This window comes from Triticum urartu, chromosome 4 (assembly GCF_003073215.2).
Source record: "Triticum urartu cultivar G1812 chromosome 4, Tu2.1, whole genome shotgun sequence".
Taxonomy (NCBI): domain Eukaryota; kingdom Viridiplantae; phylum Streptophyta; class Magnoliopsida; order Poales; family Poaceae; genus Triticum; species Triticum urartu.
In genome coordinates, this window is record NC_053025.1 from 198,156,516 (window position 1) to 198,167,048 (window position 10,533).

Consider the following 10,533-nt stretch of genomic DNA (forward strand, 5'->3'; position numbering starts at 1 on the left):
GTGGGAGACTCTCTTATTCAATTTTCACAAAATTATATATTTCCCTTAAGGCAGCTTGTTTCTTATGAGCAGGGAAATATTTAGCAGAGAAGTAATAAATCATATCCTAGGGACTACGCACGCAACCAACAGCGGGAGAATTAAACCATGTTTTTGCATCACCCTTTAATGAGAACGGAAATAACTTAAGGATATAGTAGTAATGAATTTTTTCCTCATGAGTGAATAAGGTGGCTATATCATTCAATTTAATAAGATGTGCCACAACAGTTTCAGATTCATAGCCATAAAAAGGATCAGATTCAACCAAAGTAATTAACTCAGGATCGACAGAGAAATCATAATTCTTATGAGAAATACAGATAGGTGAAGTAGCAAAAGTAGGGTCATATTTCATTCTAGCATTCAAAGACTTTTCTTTTAGCTTAGCTAACAGTTTCTTAAGATCATATCTATCTTTGCAAGCAAAAAGGTCTCTAGCAATTTCTTCATCCACAACATAACCCTCAGGCACATCAGGCAATTCATATTTAGGGTGAGAATCTTCATCATCACTTTCATCAATATTATCTTTTTCAATAATTTCATTCTCTCTAACTCTAGCAAGTTGGTAATCAAGAAATTCACCTAATGGCACAGTATTATCAAGCATATAAGTACTTTCATTATAAGCATCATGAATAGCAGAAGTGGCATCATCAATAACATGCGACATTTCAGAATCCATAGCAGGAGTAGTTGTCGCATGTTTACTCAAAACAGAAGGAGAATCAAGTGCAGAGCTAGATGGTAGTTCCTTACCTCCCCTCGTAGTTGAGGGAAAAATCTTGGTTCTTTCATCTTTCAAGTTCCTCATAGTGATCAACAGGTATAAATCCCAAGTGACTCAAAGAATAGAGCTATGCTCCCCGGCAACAACGCCAGAAAATATTCTTGATAACCCACAAGTATAGGGGATCACAACAGTTTTCGAGGGTAGAGTATTCAACCCAAATTTATTGATTCGATACAAGGGGAGCCCAAGAATATTCTCAAGTATTAGCAGTTGAGTTGTCAATTCAACCACACCTAAAACTCTTAATATCTGCAGCAAAGTATTTAGTAGAAAAGTAGTATGGAAGTAACAGTAACAGTGGCAAAAGTAACATTAGTAGTTTTTGTGGCAATCGTAAAAGTGGCAACGGAAAAGTAACTAAGCAAAGATCAATATGTGAAAAGCTCGTAGGCAATGGATCAATGATGGATAATTATGTCGGATGCGATTCCTCATGCAATAGTTATAACATAGGGTGACGCAGAACTAGCTCAAGTTCATCAATGTAATGTAGGCATGTATTCTGAATATACTCATACATGCTATTGGAAAAGAACTTGAATGACATCTTTTGTCCTACACTCCCGTGGCAGCGGGGTCCTATTGGAAACTAAGGGATATTAAGGCCTCCTTTTAATAGAGCACCGGACCAAAGCATTAACACTTAGTGAATACATGAACTTCTCAAACTACGGTCATCACAGGTTGTGGTCCCGATTATTGTCACTTCGGGGTTACAGGATCATAACACATAGTAGGTGACTGTTGACTTGCAAGATAGGATCAAGAACTCACATATATTCATGAAAACATAATAGGTTTAGATCTAAAATCATGGTACTCGGGCCCTAGTGACAAGCATTAAGCATAGCAAAGTCATAGCAACATCAATCTTAGAACATAATGGATACTATGGATCAAACCCTAACAAAACTAACCCGATTACATGGTAAATCTCATCCAACCCATCACTGTACAACAAGCCTACGATGGGATTACTCACGCACGATGGAAAACATCATAAAATTGGTGATGGAGGAAGGTTCATGATGACGATGGCGATGGATTCCCCTCTCTGGAGCCCCGAACAGACTCTAGATCAGCCCTCGTGATGAAGATTAGGGCTTGGCGGTGGCTCCGTATCGTAAAACACGATGAATCCTTCTCTCTGATATTTTTCTCCCTGAACTAGAATATATATATAGTTGGAGTTGACGTCGGTGGAGTCTCAGGGGGCCCACGAGGCATGGAGGCGCGCCCCAGGGGGGCGCCCTGCACCCTCGTGGACAGCGTGTCGCCCCACTGATGCCGATTTTTTCACCAGTATTTTTATTAATTCCAAAACGTGTCTCCGTGAATTTTTAGGTCATTCTGAGAACTTTTATTTCTGCACAAAAATAACACCATGGCAATTCTGCTGAAAACAGCGTCAGTCCGGGTTAGTTCCATTCAAATCATGCAAGTTAGAGTCCAAAACAAGGGAAAATGTATTTGGAAAAGTAGATACATTGGAGATGTATCACCTGCCCAGTCTGCTCTTGCTCTTCCTCGTGCTTGTGATGCTACTCTCGCTCTTGCTCTTGCTTGTGCTGCTGCTCTCGCTCTTGCTCCTGCTTGCGCTGCTGCTCTACTCTTGCGCTCTGCTGCCGCACGAGTAGCAGATCCTGCTCTCCCTCGAGCCCCTGCAGGTGCTACCCGAGATGCTGCTACATGACCAGCTGCCCCGACTCTCGCACGCGCTGCTGCTGCTATTGCTTTTCTGCTACTAGTGCGTTCCATTTCGAAAGTAAAAATCACTTTCGACCACCAAATTCAGTTTCGACTGTTAAATTTAGTTTCGACAGTTAAATTTAGCTTCGACAGTTAAGTTCAGAGATGAGCGGCTGATGTATTTTATATCTAGCACTCTGTGGTTATGTATTTTATGTCATCTATTGGAGATGCTATTAGAATTCCACTCAGGTTAACATTGACTCTCTTGTCCTGCTTCAGCCTCGCCGTCATACAACTCACCGGAGCTGCTCCAACGACGAAACCCTCCATCACAGCGGAGCAGTACCCCGGGCTCCATCTCTAGATGCCTAAGATTTTCTTCCCCTCCTCCGACAACCAAATCAGCCGGAGCATCCTCACCGACCGATCCAATCACGCCGAGATCGACATGGCTTTGCCAAAGAGGTTGTACACTTGTTGAATCTCTACATGTTATATATATTGTCCACTGAGCACACGTAGTAACGTGAAATACGATTAGTTTCTCCTACTATATGACAAGTAGTGAGGTACCATGCAACTTAGCTGTCCGTGATGGACTCTCTTGAATGCCATCATTATTTATCTCTGCGCATCTGAGCTGTGCATTTGTAGATGGGCCTGGGAGTTGAGCTAGTAGGGAAGTGGCCTGGGTCCAGAGTAGTAGAAGTAGCACAAAAACATTTTTTGAGTGTAGGCTTTTCCTTGCTCAAGCCTGCCTTCTAGAACCGCCAACGCTAGAAAGGAAAAGTGAAGGAAAAACATACGAATTGGAAAGTTTCCTATGGCACTACTACTCATGCATTTGGTTTAAAGGAATGGAGCAAAGGAAAACTGTAGGATTTGTTCATTTAGTGTCTCCCTGAAAGAAAAACCGTAGGAATTTTAATATCCACTTGTCCTCCTTTTCAAATTCCTATTCATGAAGCACAAGACCAAGAGATAGTAGCATAATAGCATTATAACCAACCGTACATTTTCTTGTGGTTTGACTTAATCTCACCATTCTTCTTTGTATCCTGTGATCTTCAAATTCTTGTGAACCAAACACCCATATTGGCAGAAATCCTGTGATTTTAAATTCTCTGTTTGGCACTTTCATTCCTATCCTATTCCTATGTATTTCCTATCCCTGCATTGTTAGAATCCTCAAATTCAAACAAGCCCTTACACAATTACTTCTGTTACAAATATGTGTCAAAGAAAACCTTGTGTGGTTTGTCCCGCTCCTACTGCGCTGTGTTCCACCTAAGCTCAGCTGCTCCAATGATGGAAGGGTCCACCACAACTGGGATCCGCCCTCCAGACTGTCTTTCGCTGCCTTAGATCTTCTTACCCACTGCCAGCAGCCATGACAACTTCATTACCATTATCAACTAAGTAGATGACCTTGAGGACTACACTAGTCTGCAAGAGAGGTCGCACTTTTCATGTTTGCTTATGTTATGCATTGATAATATGATGACATGCTACTTTATGATCCTGTTCACCAATTAGAATCCGAGTCAGGTCCAAACTAATGCTCAAACTTGAGTTTTTAAATGGTTATGGGGTACATATTGGGGCAGCAATCAATACTATCTGTCTACTATCTGGTTAATCTTAGGTGTCTACTATGAGTTTCATGTTGGGTGGAAACAAACATTAAAGGAGCCATTATCTGTATTTTTTAAATAAAGCTATTATTTGCCTGCTATCATTGGTTTTGGATCTATCCATAGTTTGCTACCATCAGTACGGATTTGTGCATGCACTCCTTACATAATCTCACTATGTTTTATTCCTATGCGTGTCAGTTATTGTACACAACGGAACTAAACCTGTAGAGCAAAAGAGATGAGCCTTGCATGTCAATAAAATTTCATCCAGACGTCGCTCCATGGTGGGCGCAAAGGCACCCCCTCCAGCCATTTTGGATTGTAATCAAGATGAAGATAAATGTTCTGAGGGGGATTCAGAAGGAGAAGACAACTCCTATTTACTCCCTGAGATCTTCGCTCTAAGTTGGCATGCTGATGTTGGTAATATCATGCATATGGGTGCCTTGCATTGCTTACTTTATACATCAAATATGTCATCTTCTTAGTTTAGACATGTTTTGTGTGAATGCCATCTGTTTAGTTTCTTTATCGTATATGTGAATCATGCAATACCATCTTGTTTTGCCAGGCATCATATATGTGAATTTTACAATGCCACCCTGGTTAGCCAGTCATTTTATATGTGAATTATATCATGCCATCAATTTTTATCACATATTAAATTTGTCAACAATTTTAGTACATTCAATTACTCGTCATGTGCATCAGCCATTCGACACGGTCATGGAAAAATATGGAGTGGAAACAAGGTATTTAGAGCAAACAATGCTATCTGACGAGGCGCATGTCTTGTTGGTTATAGATAGTTCCTCAGAGGAGGATTCAGAGACAGATGAGCAGTTCTATTCCCCCCCCCCCGAGGTGCACGCTCTAACTTGGCAGGGTTATATTTCTCATATCGTGCATATGGTGTCTTGCATTGGCATGCCACTTGCTTAGTTTAGACATGCTTTGTGCGAATGCCACCTATTTAGTGCCTAATTACCAGGTATGTGAATTTTGCAATGCCATCTTGTTGCAAGACATTATATATGTGAATTATGCAATGCTATCTTGTTGCAAGGCATTATGTATGTCAATTATGCAATGTCATGCTGTTTAGCCAAGCGTCATACATGTGAATTATATCATGCCGTCCTTTTTTTATTACACATTGCATTTGTCAACAATGTTTGTATATTCAACTGCTCTTCCTGTGCATTAGCCATTTGATTTGGTGATGGAGAGATCTGAAGTGAAAACAAGGTCTTCAGAGCAGACAATGCTACCTGCTAAAGCAAATATCTTGTTGGTTACAGATAGCTCCTCAGAGGAGGATTCAGAGGCAGATGACTAGTCCTATTCTCCCCCTGAGGTGTATGCTCAAACTTGGCAGGGTTAAATTACTCATATCATGCATATGTTGTCTTGCAATGATTAGTTCTTACATCATATACACAATATTGAATGCCATCTCCTTAGTTGACAGATCATATATGTGATTGCCCTCTGCTCACTTGCTTAGTATATATATATATATATATACATATATATAGGATGGGTCTATTATAATAACACCCCTTAAAACTTTATTCTGATAGCACCCACCTGTTATTTTGATAACACTCCCGACCCGCACCCACACCAGCCAGCATAACCATCTAAAGAAACAAACCCGGCCACCCCCACGCCTCCCACATCTCCCTCGTGCCCATTTTCTTCGTCTCCCTCCCTCCCCACCACCGCACCAACTCCCTCGAATCCCCCTGCCACTGCACCACCTACGCCTCGCCGCTGTAGCCCACCTCCCCGGCGCCGTCCCACTCTGCTCTCCCCCATGACCCCCACCTTCCTCCCGGTCCATCCTCGACCTCCACTTGTTTCTGCCGTCCGGGGGTCGCGCCGCCGTCCGTGGATCTTCGCCGCCCCGCCCAGCCACCTCCAATCCCGAGCGCAACTAGAGCCACCACCGTCCACGCGGACCCGCGCATCGCCGCCCGGTTCATCATCCCGAGGTGACCAGGCAGTCCAACCGCCGCAGCCCTATCGGGTCCGGCGAGATCCGGCTGCCCCTGCACCTCCCTCCTGCTAAGCGCCGGTGGAAGGCCCTCCTTCTCCAAGCACGTGGCTCGTGACCAGTGGATCCAGTGGGTGACGGCGATGACCATTGGGTCCGCTGCAACCGGCCTCCTTCCCCCGACGTGGATCCGGCGGGCACGACCCCAACCACTTCTCTCTGCCGTGGATCTGACATCGTTGGGTTTTCTTCACCATCGTGGGGGAGGAGGGTGCTCCACCTCATGCCCTACTCCACCTCATGACAGGCAGGCGCAACCAGAAGGCTTTTTTTGCTGTTCACTGTTCCCTCATTGACCACCGGCGTTTATGCAGTCGAAGATGGGGACCTCGCCTCTCGTTCGGGTGATGTGCATCTTCTGCCCACACCCCTTTCTTACAGTTCGCATCCTCCTTGTGTGCGGTCTGGAGAACACGTCCATGCAGCTCATAGTCATCTTGCATTTGATTTGACACACCAGAAACAAGTTTCCTCCCATGTCAAAATAGAATTTTGCTGATCAGTTGGATAGTGATAACATGCAGTCCGCTCGGCCTGCTGGCGCTGGCTGAGGCGGCAATGCATGCCGGAGCGCGTGCGGTGGGTGACTAGGAGCTCCCTGGCGAGCGTCTGTTCCCCTACGAGAAGGTGAGAAGTTCACGCTCTCGTTCCTGCTGTAGCTTAGTTCGCTCCTCCAGTCCAGCGAGATGCGGACTGATGCGTGTATGGGTTGTGCAGTTCGCCGGCGATTGTCTTACATTACGCATGGCTCGTGCGTGCAGTCCAATGTTGGTACGGCAGGTATTGCAGTGCGAAGGAGTGCGGCGTGTAGCTCGCCCGGGCATGCGAGCCATGACGCTCACCTGCAGGATGCAGCTCTCTCCTCCACTCCTTGCTGTTCGCCACAGGGTGGTCGGCGGCATCCTTTTTTTAGTATTCAAAGCTAATCATGCAGTACACTAGCTATCTGTAAAAACAGTACCTCATTATAATTTGTTATTCAGACACGCAGTCCACTCACTATTTCTCTTCGGTTCATTTTTTGTTGTTTTCTTAGGATGGGGAACATACAAAAGTGGACGGCGTCCAGGGATGTAATTCTCTACCTGTGGCACGTTCAGCTGGGTGCTGCCAGTGAAAATGATATTGTTTTGTATTAGAGTATGTGTGTGTGTTGAGCAGGTTACTTTTTTTGTTGCAGTCCAAGCGCTCGACGCGAGCAGTGGCGCGGTTGTGGACGCGCAATTCGTCAGGGGCTACAGAAGAAAAGAAATCATTGTTTACTTTGTCGTTAAATGCGTAAGAAAAAATAAAAAATCATAGCAGTCAACAAACTTGGAACTACCCAACAGTGGAGTAGTCCAGCGGCATGTGTGTGTGTGTGTTTGAGATTTGGTTTTGTTTGCAGTTCAGTCAGCTTTTACTTTAAAAAATGTATTCCTTGTGTTGTAGTGTAGCCGTCGCTCGTTTGTATCTCGTGTGCAGTTCGTTGGTGATCCCGTGTGTGCCTATCAGAAGTTCGTTTCTGCTGTGAGGGCGGTTTCACCTATATCTTCGTGAGGTGTTCTTGTTGTGTGTGTATGTGATTCCCTTCTAATAAATAAATAAAAACTTTGGACATGTGCAGCTCGCTAGTGTTGTTTTGCAGTCAACTTTGGAATTGACTGCGGTTACCCCTCAACATACGTTACATCTCCAGATTTTTTGTATTGAGAGGTTCACTTTTTTTGGTGCAGTACACCCCATGCTGTGTAGCTCACATATCAAAGTAGTTTGCTTTTGATCGAGAGTGCACTTCATCAACATCGGAGTAGAACATCCAGCTCACGTAATCGGAGACACGACAATGATGTAGGAAAAGAACATCCAGCTCACTTCATCAACATCAAAGTAGTTTGCTTTTGACAAAGTGCACTTCTTCATGTGGGGAAATTTTCTTGCAGCTCACTTGCTCGTGTTGAAAAAGATCACTTTCAGTTCAGTGGACTACACTCAGACATTGTATCTGTGGGTTCACTTCTTTTGAGAAATGATTGCAGTGCGGTGTGTATATGCTTGGAAAATTTACGTTTGAGAAAAGAAATCATGAAGTTCGCTTGATCGTTTGATGCAGTATGGTTTTCGGTCCTAAGCAGTGCGGTTTGGCGACAGTGACACAATGCATGCAGTCCCCTTTTGACGACATTGCAGTGCGTTTTGACCTTGTCTGCGATTCACTCTCAAATAATAAAGAACAGTGCACTCTTGTTATATAAAAAAGTTAGAAAAAATGACAAATAAATCATGCAGTACGTTTTGCCTCTCTGATGCAGTGTGGTATTCAGACTAAAACAGTGCAGTTTTATGTCTGATGCAGTGCGCCTCGTCGATTTTGGTGTCGTGAAAAACAGTGTCTGCATTTCGGTAATTTGGAAAATGGTCTTAAAGCATAATGAATTAGAGAGAGTGTTCTACATGCAGAAGTTGTGCCTCGTCGATATCTTTCCAACGGCGTACCATTTGCATCATTCCGATGAACGGTTTGAACAAATTTACGAAAATACGTTCGCTGTCACTCACCAGCAGCCGCACCGTTTTCAAAATTAATTTTAAAGTGTAAGGAATCTCAAAATCATTTCTACATATGAAAGTTGCGCCTTGTCCATAGCTTTCGAACGACGTATTACATGCCTCGTTTAGACAAACGGTTCAAAAACAAAGCAAAAACGGTACCAAAAATTGCAAAAATTTCAAAAAAACAAAATTCCGCGATTTAGTAAATTCGAAACTGCTCTTAAACCATAACGAACTAGAGAAAATAATAGATATGAAAAAGATGCGCCTCGATGATATCTTTCCAACGACGTATCATTTGCCTTATTCCGATGAGCAGTTTAGAAAAAATCATGAAAATATGCTTGATGCCACTCGTCGTTCGCCGCACCATTTTTGAAACTGCTCTTAAACCGAGAGGAATCTCGAAAAGTGTTCAACATGGAAAAGTTGCGCCTAATCAATAGCTTTTCAATAGTATATTATACGCCTCGTTCCGATAAATGGTTAAAAAATTAGAGCGAAAACAGTACCGGAAAAACACTGCGTGCAGTTTTTTTCGACACGAAGTTCACTCGTGTGAGTACTGCAGCACACTTGGTTCAAACAATGATGTGCACTTGCATTGAGCCTGCAGTGCGGAAGTGTTATCAGAATAACTATTCTGATAATATTATCAGAATAGACCGGCTGAATTGTCATAGATAGCATGTATCTGAATTGTGGCATGCCAACCCATTTTCTAAAGACATAATATAGTTATATCATCTCATCCTATTTACATAGTCATCATATTTTGAATTATGTCATTCTATCCGTGAATTATATCATGCCATCATGTTTCCATCGATGGCATGTTTGTGAATTATGGCATGGCAACCACTTTAATAGACACATCGTATAGTTATATCATGTTATCCTATTTACGTAGTCATCATATTTTGATGTATGCCATTCTATCCTGTTTAGTTAGCCATCATACCTGTGAAATTGTGTCATGCTATCCTGTTTAATTAGCCATCATATATGTGAAATTATGTCATGTTATTCTGTTTGGTTAGACAACATAAATATGAATTATTCCATGCCATGTTTTCTTCCCTACTATCCATTGCACCTATCTATCTTACAATGTCTATACACTCAATTAATTTTCTTGTTTATCAGCCATTTGAATTGGATGGGGTGATGGCAGTATCTGTGGGAGTAAAAACACGGTCTTTAGAAAATATCGTGCTACCTGTCGATGCAGATAGAACCACAGTTGTACTTGCCCAAGAACCAGCCCCACCACACATAACCTAGACTCACGCAGATTGTACCCCTACCCAGTTGGACGGAGAACCAGCTACACCCCTTCTAACCCCAACTCAAGCAGATAGTAACCCAGTTCCACTTGACACAGCACCATCTCCACCACAGAGCACCCAAACACAAGCAGTTAGTAAGGCAACTGCAGTGCCCAAAGCACGAGGACCACCAATCCAAACCCCAAATCAACGCTTAAAGTAGAAGAAGAATTGTTATCAGGTCAAGTTCCGTAGCTATGGTTCATACTCATTTGCTCTTGCGTCACTGCATTTACTCATACCAACTAATTTCAAATTTGAAGGACGCAATTGAAACTCCAATGGCGCAACAGGTATGTTTTAAACCTATTTCTTTAACATGTTTGTTGTTGTAACTTGCTCTATGTTTATTTTAGTTTCAATTGAATAAACAGTTATGTTCTCATGCAATGCACAGTACAAGTGTCGTTATTGCTATGTAGTTTCCCACACTTATATTCTGTCTATGCT

General features: G+C 42.9%; 1 long non-coding RNA gene across 2 annotated transcripts; it reads left to right on the forward strand.

Moving 5' to 3' along the window:
- The first annotated feature begins 5,815 nt into the window (after positions 1-5,815).
- On the forward strand, positions 5,816-7,822 carry LOC125551297. Of its 2 annotated transcripts, none has more exons than XR_007302388.1 (2): positions 5,816-6,850; positions 6,941-7,822. It is a non-coding gene; the product is annotated as an uncharacterized LOC125551297 (long non-coding RNA). The 2 variants fall into 2 exon arrangements; XR_007302389.1 differs by having other exon boundaries at positions 6,985-7,822.
- Positions 7,823-10,533: the final 2,711 nt, after the last annotated feature.